Source organism: Palaemon carinicauda, chromosome 1 (assembly GCF_036898095.1).
Source record: "Palaemon carinicauda isolate YSFRI2023 chromosome 1, ASM3689809v2, whole genome shotgun sequence".
NCBI lineage: Eukaryota > Metazoa > Arthropoda > Malacostraca > Decapoda > Palaemonidae > Palaemon > Palaemon carinicauda.
The window spans coordinates 109,017,640-109,031,238 of record NC_090725.1 but is presented as its reverse complement, the minus strand read 5'-3'; the positions used below and the strand labels follow the sequence as shown (position 1 = coordinate 109,031,238).

General features: G+C 46.9%; 1 protein-coding gene across 1 annotated transcript in view; it reads right to left on the bottom strand.

The window, feature by feature from the left end:
- Positions 1-13,599, bottom strand: part of LOC137642886 (uncharacterized) — a 132,663-nt gene that overhangs the window by 118,326 nt on the left and 738 nt on the right. The gene's annotated exons all lie outside the window — the stretch shown is intronic.

Sequence of the window (13,599 nt, the reverse complement as noted above, 5' to 3'; positions counted from 1 at the left end):
AATGTACTCTCCTGTTGGACATGGTTGGTTAGCATAGGGGGCTTTGCCAACCCCCCCCCACCCCCCACCTTAGACTGCACCTAAAGGGATCATGGGATCCCCTTCGCCCTGTAGTATAGCGACAAGTCCTGTGCTTGCGGACTCTAGGCTGAAGGATATGAATATCCTTTGGCCTAGGTTAGGCAAGCATGGGGATTCTGTTTCTTTATAGTTTAGGACGGCTTGATGATGCCAGTCCCTTTACTGTACTAGTTCACACTAGGCTGGAGAATGTACTCTCCCTACACCTGGGATGGCGTTGGTACTGAAACAGAGTTCCCTTGTTAACGTGACGAGGACGGCTCACGCCGGCTCCTCACACACCCTTCACAGGACCCTTTCCCCTACCCCTCTCTGTCCTTTGGTGATGGCCTAGCCATCACACCCGTGTTCGCTGTCCTACAATCCCACCGAGTGCCGGCGGGTTGTAGGGCCAGCCCGGTCTTTTGCCTGTTGGGTCTAGCCGTTCAGCTTCCCTCTTGCAAATGTCGCTCTGGGATAGCTGTTTCGGCAGGCATAACTGCCGGCGGAGATCCCCTTTGATGCTTTAGAGTTCTTCGGTCCTCCCTTGCACTGCCATCCGTTGCCCTTGTCCGTCTGTTACCGGCATGGCTGCGGATGGATGGAAGCCTGATCACTGATATGCTCTCCCCTTTCATTTGAACCCTCCTTCCAGAGGAAGGCAGAGTCAGGGTGGCTTCGCCGCCACCCCTTCATCTCCCTTCACTCATTGCTTTCTCTCTCTCTATGGGCTAGTTTTCTCAACTACGTTGACTGCCGGTCACTAACCCTGCCGGCAGAAGGCAGGTAGGGTTGTGGTCTGTCAGCCATTAACTCACTGTTACTTTTGACTCTGCCGGCGACAGCCGGCAGTGTATGCCTAGGCCACTACTCAGCCACATTGCATGATGGTGGGTTGGTGTGCCTTCAGTCAGTAGCCCGCCGACGAAGGGCGGCCGACAATTCGGCGGACCGCCAGCGATGCAGAAGGATTCTCCACAACCCAGCCACATTGAATGATGGCTGGGGCGGCGTGCCTTTTGCCGGCGACATGACGGCGGGCTCCTAACCATATAAACATTGAAGTACTGTGCCAGTTAAGTTATCCTAAGTAAGTACTGGCCTTGCCAGCGGCATGCCGGTAATGTCTATTGTATGGGAGCATACAGTAGCCAGTACATCTGTGGTATCGCTACATACCTCAGACAGAAAACTATGGTATATATTTATACAATAGATATGTTTCCAAAATACTCTGTGCGTCCATGCGCAGTCCCTTGTTGAGACCTACCTGAATTGGGGGACTGACTTCCCCCCTTTTCTCTACGCTGATTGTTCATCAGCTCCTCCAATTCTCATTATTAATTCCTTGGAAGTGTGTGTTGTTTACACTACTCTCCCCCTATGGGCTGGAATCTTCCATTGGACCTCTTACAAGGACGTCCTAGGATTAATAATGGAAAAGGTCACAGCAATTGGCTGGACGGGATTCACAAGTATGTGTCTTCCCTAATTCATTTCCAGCTTACCTATCCTAAGCTTACACTAAGAAAGGATTTTATATTATAATAATTAATATGATTTTAAGTCTACTGTGATAGACTTCAATATACTCATATTCTTTTCCTCTCTTTACAGGAGGAGTACGTCCAGTGTGAGAGTGCGTTCCGCAGCGTACGCCGCAGGGACTTTTATGGACATCTGGGGTGCCGGACGCACTCCCCTTGCTCCATTACAGAGGGGTCTCTGAAGTATTGGGACCCACAGGCATGCACCACGTGCAAGGACCTGTTGCATGAGGGATCTGAGTCTTCCAAGTCTGGGGAGTCAAGAGATACCGCTCGGGAGAAACTACGCAAGTGGGTGCGTGGTTTCCAGAAGAACTCCACGGGGCCTTATCTTACTAACGAGCGCATGAGAGCCATGCTTTTCCCTAGGGCATCTGCGGATGCCGTAATCCCTCAGCCTCGCCCTGAGATCCCATGCATCCAGCTGTCAGTGGATTCGGACGTCTCGGATGCAATGAAGGACATCCACATAGAGGATGATCAGATGTCGGAGGTGTCAGAGGACACCGAGTAGGACCTTTTGGCCGATGGTCAAGAAGAGGAGTCTACTGTGGCTCCTGAGTCGGAAGAGGAGGATGTGGCATCCCTCTCAGTGCCCTCGACTCCTGCCCCAGAACCGGTACCTTCTACATCGTTCACTCCCCTACCTACGAAGTAGGACGATACCATGGCTGCCATTCAGGCCATGATGGCGATCTTCGACGAGAAGATCAAGCAGAGGGATACAGAGTTCAACAAGGAGCTTCTCCGCCTGTCGCTTCAACGGGGGTCTCAGAAGAGACTCAATGTCAAGGATCTTCCCTCCTGCTCAGAGATCAACCCATGGAAGCATGCCGGGTACGTACCTATCACCAACGGCAAGATAGTCATCTCGGACAAGCTGGGCGCCATCCCCATTGAAGATGTGGAATTCTGGCCAAACTTTGAGTCCTACCCATACTGCTTTGTTCGTCTCAGGATGGAACCTGCTTCCAAAGTAGAAACGGAGCCTAAAGAGGTAATAGTTTTTTACCACTCCAAGGCTCAAGTGCTGTTCGCCGGGTGCCTGAAGGCAAGGAGCTACATCAACTCCAAGGTGCCGGCCCTAAGCAAGAAGCAACCATCCTTTCTTGCGCCCAATACCACGGTTTTTTCCCTTCGCGGAAAAATCCTTCAAGGCAGTACTGAAGGCAGTGGAAGCGGGGAAACCTTGCCCTACCCTCGAGGAGTGTAGGCCCCTCTCCCTAGCTCTGCCACTTAATGACAAGGACTAGAAGGACATCCTGTTAACCTTTTCAGTCGGGAAGTTGGGGGCTGACATCGCTAGATGCCAGTTCAGCGAGAACCTCCCCAAGTTATCCGATTTTCTCCTCTGTAAAGAACAAGATACGAAGGAGAGACTGGCTGCTTCTCTCTCCCTTCAGGTGTCCATGGAGACAATGGCCGGGGAACAGAAGACCCCGGACATGTTTATGGTCCTAGCCAAGACTCATTTGACAACCCTGATAAAACACTTTTACAGCTTTGTCAAGGCCCGACGGGCGTGCAGGGAGTTCGTGTTCACGTCTGCGACCATCAAGCACAAACCTTCGATCCCTGGGCCCACAGCATTGTCAAGAACGGACTAAGCTGGAGCTGGAAGACAGTACCACCAGCATTTCCGCAATTCTTCCAACAATCCACCCCCGTTCTGGAAGAATACGTCCGAGAACTCTTGAACAAAAGGGTGATCAAGAGAGCAAAGTCCATCAAGTTTCAGGGAAGGCTGTTCTGTGTTCCCAAGAAAGACTCCGACAAACTTAAGAGTCATCCTGGACTTGTCCCCTCTCAACAAGTTCATCGAGAACAAGAAGTTGAAGATGCTAACCCTTCAGCACATAAGGGCCCTATTGAGCAGAAAGGCATACACAGTCTCCATAGACATGGCGGACGCCTATTGGCACATCCCGATGAATTGCCAGATCTCCTCCTACCTAGGATTCAGGCTTCAAAAAAGAAAGTACATTTTCAGACCCATGCCCTTCGGGCTGAACATAGTCCCAAGGGTCTTCACGAAACTTGCAGAGACTATCGTTCAACAACTACGCCTACAAGGCGTCCAGGTAATGGCCTTCCTGGACGATTGGCTGGTGTGGGCAACATCGGAAACGGAATGCCTGGAAGCATCAAAGAAAGTGATCCAATTCCTGGAACATCAAGGATTCAAGATCAATACCAAAAAGTCTTGACTTTCTCCAGCTCAGAAGTTCCAATGGCTAGGCATACATTGGGACCTACAGTCACATAGTCTCTCCATTCCGTTAAAGAAGGAAAGGAAGGAAATAGCGGGATCTGTCAAGAGACTCCTCAAATCCAAATGGATTTCAAGACGTCAACAGGAGCGTGTGCTCGGCTCCTTCCAGTTCGCTTCGGTGACAGACCCAGTGCTGAAAGCACAGCTAAAAGATGCATCAGGAGTCTGGAGAACATACACATCAAACGCTCGAAGAGATCTCAGAAGACCACTCCCGTCTCAGCTTCGATCACTCTTCAAGCCATGGTCGGATGCCAGCAAGTTCAAGAGGTCAATGCCTCTACAACTGCCTCCACCCTCAGTTACCATCCATACAGACGCATCGCTGGAAGGATGGAGGGGTCACTCCCATCAGCGCAAGACTCAAGGAACTTAGTCCTCCCTGTTCAAGACATTTCACATCAACATCTTGGAGGCCTTGGCAGTCTTCCTCACACTGAAGAAATTGTCTCCTCGTCCCTCAGATCACGTGCGACTGACTTTGGACAGCGATGTGGTAGTCAGATGTCTGAATCGGCAAGGCTCACGATCGCCTCAACTCAACCAAGTGATATTAGCCATCTTCCGTCTAGCGGAGAAGAAGAGATGGCACTTATCAGCAGTTCACCTTCAAGGGTTCCGCAATGTGACAGCGGATGCTCTATCCAGGATAGCTCCGATAGAGTCAGAATGGTCCCTAGACGCAGAATCATTCTCCTTCATCTTACATCAAGTCCCGGAACTGCAGATCGACCTCTTCGCAACGAGCGACAACAAGAAACTTCCTCGATATGTGGCCCCGTACGAGGACACTCGTGCAGAAGCAGTGGACGCCATGTCCCTGGACTGGAACAGATGGACCAGGATTTACCTGTTTCCTCCACCCAACCTTCTGCTAAAGGTCCTCACCAAGATGAGATCCTTTCAAGGAACGGCAGCTCTAGTGGCTCCCAAGTGGCCCCGGAGCAACTGGTTACCCCTGATTCTGGAATTACGACCAAAGCTGATTCCACTGACGGACCCAGTTTTGTCTCGACAAGTTCAGAAGTCGACTGTCTTTGCTTCATCACAGAAAATCAGAGCCCTTCATCATGATTTTCTGTCCCTTGCCGTACCGTAAAGAAAATGTTTGGAATCTCGAAGAAAAACCTGGACTTTTTGGAGGAATATAAGTCAAAATCTACCAGAAGGCAATACGATTCATCTTGGAAGAAATGGGTAACCTTTGTAAAGGCAAAGAATCCGAAGGAAATCTCGATGGATTTCTGCTTGTCTTTCTTTATTCACCTTCATGAACAAGGTTTAGCAGCCAACACGATCTCTACGTGTAATTCTGCCCTGACAAGACCCTTGCTGTATGCCTTCCAAATAGACTTGTCTAACGAAATCTTTAATAAGGTGCCGAAGGCCTGTGCTAGACTTAGACCAGCGGCCCCTCCGAGACCCATTTCATGGTCTCTCGACAAAGTGCTACATTTTGCCTCAGGCTTGGACAATGAGGCTTGCCCTCTGAAAGATTTGACCCAGAAAGTTATTTTCTTGTTTGCTTTAGCCTCGGGGGCTAGAGTTAGTCAAATTGTGGCATTATCAAGGGAAAAGGGCCACATCCGGTTCGCTGACACAGGCGAGCTCACCTTTCCTGACCCAACGTTTCTCGCCAAGGAGGAGTTACCCACTAAAAGATGGGGTCCCTGGAGAATCTGCCCTCAGAAGGAAGATGTCTCTCTGTGTCCAGTGGAGAGTTTAAAGGTCTATCTTCGCAGAACTTCAGACTTCGGGGGAGGACAAATCTTTAAAGGAGAAACATCGGGGTCAAACCTGTCACTTAAACAACTACGGGCAAAGATCACCTACTTCATTCGCAGAGCGGATCCTGACAGTACACCCGCAGGTCATGATCCTAGGAAGGTCGCCTCTTCCCTGAATTTTTTCCAACTAATGGACTTCTGAGAGTCTTCGCTCGTTTACTGGATGGAAGTCATCCAGGGTGTTCTTTAAACACTATGTGAAGTAAGTACAAGAAGTCAAAAGATACGTGGTGGCAGCAGGTAGCGTTCTAAAACCTGCCGCCTAGTGCTGCAAGGAACAGTGAATTTTGTGGGACTTAAAATTCTAAGGGTGTATATGTTGGCCCTAGTGCACAATATAGTAGTGATTTGTCATCGTGATGACAATACAAACTGTTCTAATATACTAAGGTGATATAACATAGACTGAACACTAGTGCCGCGTGTTTATTACACGAGTGTATATTGAGACATTCTCAGAAAGACATTACAATTCCATACGGAAATTGAAGTGTGTGGTGGCAAGTTTTCATATTCAGGTATCACAAATATGATATTTTGATTATAAAATAAATTTTTGAATATACTTACCCGGTGAATATATAATAGCCGACGTCTCCGACGGCTCGACAGATTCCAAAAACTCGCGAGCGATCGCCATGAAGGTTGCGGGTGTGCCCACCAGCACCGACTATCGGCCAGATACCGCATATACATGTAAACAGCCTCAGTTCTTCTCATTCCGCTGGGTCTTTATCGGGGAGGAAGGGAGGGCCTATAATTTATATATTCACCGGGTAAGTATATTCAAAAATTTATTTTATAATCAAAATATCATTTTTAAATATTAAACTTAGCCGGTGAAAATATAATAGCTGATTCACACCCATGGTGGTGGGTAGAGACCAGTATTAATACAATATAGGCGTATATGCTTAGAGTTTTTGACAGTTATACCATAACAAAACCCAAATAAATATAGGTACCTGGTAAGGAAGCTGACTCTGACGATTACTCTGCCTTGTTAGTCCGCTTTCCTCACGAAGCTCAGCCATCCTCTCAGGATGCTGAAAGACTCCCAGGAGCTGTTATATCCAGGGCGGCAACCCATACAACAGGACCTCATCAAAACCCTTAATCTGGGCGCTCTCAAGAAATGATATTTGACCACCCGCCAAATCAAAAAGGATGCGAAAAGCTTCTTAGCCTTCCGTACAACCCAAAAAAAGATTAAAAACATTTCAAGAGAAAGATTAAAAGGATATTGGAATTAAGGGAATGTAGTGGTAGAACCCTCACCCACTACTGCACTCGCTGTAACGAATGGACCCAGTGTGTAGCAGTCCTCATAAAGAGTCTGGACATCTTTTAAGTAAAATGAAGCGAATACCGACTTGCTTCTCCAAAAGGTCGCGTCCATAATACTTCGCAGAGATGTTTTGCTTAAAGGCCACGGAAGTTGCTATAGCTCTTACTTCGTGCGTCTTAACCTTAAGCAAGCAACGGTCTTTTTCACTCAAGTGAGAATGAGCCTCTCGGATTAAAAATCTAATAAAATACGACAAAGCATTTTTAGACATAGGCAATGATGGCTTCTTAACTGAGCACCACAAGGCCTCAGATCCACCTCGTAAGGATTTGGTACGAGCTAAATAAAACTTAAGAGCTCTAACTGGACACAGTACTCTTTCAAGCTCGTTGCCTACGATCTCTGACAGGCAAGGTATATCAAATGACTTAGGCCAAGGACGAGAAGGCAGTTCATTTTTGGCCAAGAAACCAAGCTGAAGTGAACATGTGGCTTTATCTGTGGAAAAGCCGATGTTCCTACTGAAGGCATGGATCTCACTGACCCTTTTAGCCGAAGCCAAGCACACTAAGAAAAGCGTCTTGAGGGTGAGATCCTTCAGGGAGGCTGAATGTAATGGCTCAAACCTGTCGGACATTAGGAACCTTAGGACCACGTCTAAGTTCCATCCAGGAGTTGCCATACGACGCTCCTTAGAGGTCTCGAAAGACTTAAGGAGATCTTGGAGATCTTTATTATTGGAAAGATCTAAGCCTCTATGTCTGAATACAGACGCCAACATGCTCCTGTAGCCCTTAATAGTGGGCGCTGAGAGGGAGCGAACATTTCTCAGATGTAGGAGAAAGTCTGCGATTTGGGCTACAGAGGTACTGGAAGAGGAAATGGATGATGACTTGCACCAGTCTCTAAAGACTTCCCACTTCGACTGGTAGACCTTGATGGTAGATGCTCTCCTAGCTCTCGCAATCGCTCTGGCTGCCTCCTTCGAAAATCCTCGAGCTCTTGAGAGTCTTTCGATAGTCTGAAGGCAGTCAGACGAAGCGCGGGGAGGCTTTGATGAAGACTCCTTACGTGGGGCTGCCGTAAGAGATCCATCCTTAAAGGTAGACTCCTTGGAACGTCTACCAGCCATTGAAGTACCTCTGTGAACCACTCTCTCGCGGGCCAGAGTGGAGCAACCAATGTCAACCTGGTCCCTTCGTGAGAGGTGAAGTTCTGCAGCACCTTGTCTAGGATCTTGAAAGGTGGAAAGGCATAAACGTCCAGGTGAGACCAGTCCAGCAGGAAAGCGTCTATGTGGGCTGCCTCTGGATCTGGAACTGGAAAGCATAAAGTCGAGAGCCTCTTTGTCAGAGAGAGTCGCAAAAAGATCTATGGTGGGTTGACCCCATGTCATCCATAGCTTCTCGCACACAGTCTTATGCAACGTCCACTCCATGGAGATGACTTGTCCTCTTCTGCTGAGGCCGTCCGCCAAGACATTCATTTTCCTTGCACAAATCTCGCCAAAGGAGAGATGTTACATGCCTTAAATGGAGTTCCTTCTGATCCGTGGATCAAAGACCCGAGCCTTCCAGACTGTCCAGTGGAGCTCCCTAACCCAAATTCGATGCATCTGAAAACAACACATGGTTTGGGTTCTTGATCGCAAGAGAAAGACCTTCTCGAAGTCTAATGTTGCTGTCCCACCAAGTCAGACATGTCTAGACTGAGTTGGAGATTGGGAAAGAGATACTCACTAAGCCCTTCTCCTTGTTCCAATGGTTTAGGTGAAATTGGAAAGGGCATAGGTTGAGTCTCCCCAGAGAGATAAACTACTCCAGAGATGAAAGAGTTCCCACGAGGCTAGTTCAAACTCTTACAGAGCAACTGTTTTTCTCTTGCAAGTGAAGGACTTTTAAAAGAGCTTGTTCCATTCTTGCGGGAGACGAAAAGGCCCGAAAAATCAGACACTGTATCGCCATTCCCAAATAAAGAATAGTCTGGGATGGGGTACTGTAAGTTACGACTTCTCTACGTTCACTATGAGACCCAGCTCCTTGGTTAGGTCTAATGTCCATTAGAGGCTCTCCAGACAGCGATATAATGACGACGCCCTGATTAGCCAGTCGTCAAAATAAAGGGAAGCTCTGAATCCTCAAAAAATGTAGAAAGCTTGCTACATTTTGCAAGGGCCTTGTAAAAACAAGAGGAGCAGGAATGAGGTCGGAGTACAGTGCTTGACATTGGTACATTACTTTCCCGTCCACATACCTCAGATGTAGTTGAAAGTTTGGATGAATCGGGATGTGGAAGTATGCATCCTGAAGGTCGAGAGAGACCATCCAGTCGCCTTCCCTTAATGCTGCCAAGACAGATTTGGTAGTCTTCATCGTGAAGTTTGTCTTGACAATGAACACAATGAGCGCACTTACATCTTAAGTACTCCTGCAGTGAACGTGGCTGCCAGATCATTGGAGCCAACCCTGATAGCCTTGTTCCTGCAGAGAACGTGGCTGTCAGATCATTGGAGCCATCCCTGATAGCCTTGTTCATGCATGACATAATTGTACAGCAAAACTTCAAACGCTCGAAAAACTCCTAACAGGAGATGGTCTAGCTCTGAAGCCGACCATAAAATCTTGGAGCGTCTCATGGTCAGGCGACGGGGAGAGTCTATGAGGCTTGAGAAGTCTCCCTGGGCAGAGGCAGGAACTCCCAAGCCGAGAACTTCTCCCGTGTCATACCAGACGCTCGCTCTATAAGCCAGTTTAAAAGGAGGGAAAGCAAAGGCTGTCTCCCCCAAACTCCTCCTGATGATCAACCAGTCGCCTAGCAAACGTAAAGCTCTCTTAGAAGAGCGAGCGAGCACTAGCTTAGAAAACAACGGCTTCGAAGTAGCTAGGCCTAGTGTAAACTCTGGCGAAGGCGAACGAGGAGCAGCAGTTACAAAATGGTCCGGACAAAGATCCTTAAAAATCAGCATGATTTTTTTAAAGTCCATAGAGGGCTGAGCCGCTTTAGGCTCCTCTCCGTCTGACAAAGTCCCCAAAGGAATATCAGTAGGAGGGGGATCAGCAACTTCCTCATCTGAAGGAACCTCGTCCGACAATAGCCGAGTCTCATGAAAAGGAGAGACCTGCCGCGGTGGCAATGCTTGACAAGCAAAGTCCACACGCAAAGGAGCAGCAGTAGCAGTCAAGGAAGCGACGTCATGTCGCTGCTGAAAGGCTGACCAGCAACAACAACAGGAGTTGATGGACGCTCGACGTCAAGTCGAGACTGCCTTGACTGCCTAGACTGAGCAGTCAAAACAACCCTTGACTGCGGTGCTTGACGCTCAACGTCAAAACAAGGCAACTGAGCTGGTTGGCGAACGTCCTGAACGTCAACACGAGACTGCGGCAGCGGCTGAACGTCAACACGAGGCTGCGGCAGCGGCTGAAAGTCAACACGGGACTGCAGCGAGTGAGGATCCAAGTCACGTGACTGACGTGACAAACTACCGACATCACGTTTCATAACGTCAAAAGGACGAGTAAATGCTCGTTTGGGCGGCTGACGGCCAGAGTCTCGTTTAGCGTAACGGCGACTCGAAAGCGAAGGTTCATCGTGAACCTGCTCAACGTCATACTTCTCCATAAGGGAGGCAAGCTTAGTCTGCATGTCCTGCAGGACAACCCATTTAGGATCAACGGGAGTCGGAACGGGCCGAGACGACGGTAACGTCTGTGTTGGCAAAACATTGCCTTTACCGCGACCCTCGGACCCCGTGTTACGCTTGCGTTTAATAGGCGAACCGTCTTCCGACGACTGCAAAGGGTCAGAGCTGTCCCCATGGCTACAGCCAGGACGCTGGACCTGTCCTGAAGGGACTGACTTCCGCTTTAAGGGTCTAGAAACTTTGCTCCAAGGTTTCTTTTGCGAGAAGCCTTCGGATGACGAGGAGAAAAACAGCCTCGCTCGTCTTATGGTAGGGGCGATCTTGACGAGACACGCCCGATACCACAGAGGGAACGTCTGTTCGTTGGTTAAAGCCTCTCGTCCCCTTAAGTCCTACGACATTACTTCTCCCTGGTGCAGGGGAGCCTGAAAGAGGTCTCGGACTAGGTGAACGACAAGCACGAACAGACGAACCCTCGGTCGCAACACTAAAAACACTTTGCGCACTTATCACTTTATCACTACGATTTTCTGTTTTTTTGCACTTCACTGATATCGTATTTTTCAATAATTTCACATTAGGCATGAATAAAACTGATTTCTACCTGAAGCACGCAATTCTCCCTTACATCAAAAGGTTATAATTGCGAAATGAGTCATATAATGTAAGCACATTAGTACATGCAAAAATCAGTACATATATATATCGAATAAAACGGAAATATATAAAGTTAAAAAGGATCAGTGACTGGGGAGGAGACTAAACACTAGTTCATTAAAGACTACGTTTTCAATCTCTCACCGTACAGTGCCTTGGGACGAGGATAAAAACTAAAAAAGTTTTATCCTTTCCCCCCGTACAGAGACTTGGCACGAGAGTAAAAAACTGAATCGAGAACAACGTTACTCGCTCCCAAACTCCTTACTTGGGACGAGAATAAAGATCGGACCGTTCTCTCTTTCTCTCTCTCTCTCTCTCTCTCTCTTGTCACACACAAGAGAAAAACCCCTCACCCTTCGTCAATAAACAGGTTATTTGACCAAAGGAAAAAACTGAAAGGACTAAGAAATTGAAAATTAACAAGTTCCTTTAAATTAGTATTTAAAACACTTCAGTTTGAAAGAAGAATGAACAAAACGTCAAAATCGATTTACTCTCTCTGCAAAGTGAAACCGTGATTCTCTCTTTCTCTATCGTAACGATAGAGCGCAAACTCCGTAGCATAAATAAACCAAACGTTAGTTCATCTTTGAAAAAAACAGCACGAAGACTATTCAAAGAATATCTTTCTTAAAATATTTTCTAAAAAAATATTCATTTCATAACTCTTACAGAGCAAATGATTTAAACTTAACGAAAATAAAAGTTGAATGGGCTCAACGTTGTTTAACTTCGGTTTCCAAATTAGGACCGCCTACATCTCTAGGTAAAGGCCGCATATAAACAAAACATAAAATTTATCTTGATGTTTAGTATAAATGGAAAGCTAATCGAAGAGGCCTAATAAAGGCGGGTGAGATATAAAATATATAGAGGAAAATCTATAATTATCAATAATAATTTATAACGTGATAAAATAATTGCTAAAAGCCTAAAACACACTTCCGTACACTAAGGGAAGGGTCGGCCATCTTTACTCTATGGAAAAAACCAGAGATAAAAAAGCAAGGGCAAAACACTTATACTCTCCTTTCAAAAGCATTTCTTTTGAGGATAGTATTGAATAATCCAACACGGCGAAAGCAATAAAACCAAAACCAAGTACTTCACCAATTCGGTAGAAAACTCGAGGTCATAATAGCGAGTGGAATCGACTTGTCGATGAAACCGACAGAGAAGAACTGAGGCTGTTTACATGTATATGCGGTATCTGGCCGATAGTCGGCGCTGGTGGGCACACCCGCAACCTTCATGGCGATCGCTCGCGAGTTTTTGGAATCTGTCGAGCCGTCGGAGACGTCAGCTATTATATATTCACCGGCTAAGTTTAATATTTAAAAATTTCTGTTTATGTCAATGTGCCTATGTTATTTAATTGATTCTCAATTACAATTTTACATTATTTACATGTATGCTCATCCTCATTTATTGATCTTAAATAAATGTCTAATGGTTTTGTGCGTCTTATTTAGCCCTAAAACATTATAATAAAGCATATGTGAGAGTATTTTTCTACCCTTCTTCTGCATGATGTATTGAACAATAATGCTACCTTTGTTCCTACGCTTACGCAAACCTTTCCAGCGAAATGCAACTTGTTCCGACACTTGATACAAACTCGGGCTACTGACATGCACCGAGACCTGCATGTCCCCTTTGACTGCTGGGTTGGTTCAGTATAACATGCAACTTCGAGACTTTTCCCGAGTCTAGTTTGACTCTTCCCTGTGGGGGGGCAGGAAGCACTAACAGTGTATGTTAAGCGGATATGACTATAACGGTGTTGTCATAGGTCTCTAAGGTTCTAAAGACCAAGGAAATATTGTCTGAAAGTCGAAGGCACAACTGGGAAATCCACGATACAATGCTCTGGTAAACTTCCATCAGGACGACATGGCCTGAGCCCAAAAAACGGATTTTGAGCGAAGCGAAATATCTATTTTTGGGTGAGATAGCCATGTCGTCCTGATGGACCCACCCTCCTTTCTATGAAAGGCCTTAGCAGGCTCCTTCCCAATCTTACTGTATCTGGGGGTATTGGCTGAACGCTAAAAGGAATGAAGATGGCGGGCGGATACTACGTCATCCAAGATGGCGACGGGTATGACGTCGTCTGAGTGCCCATAACAGTAACGGAAGAGGAGAACTTTGTAATGGCTCCTCCCTTATCTTGCCACTTCTTCCCCCTTGAAGCGTAAACGCTATGTGAGGCGCAGATAGCTATGTGGCGTGTCAAGAATACGTCCCGTTATTATGCGATATCCTAAAAGGCAACTTTAAGGATATTCACGCCAGAAGTTAGAATTCTGGAGACCTTTAGTTTAATTCTCTGGGAATATCCA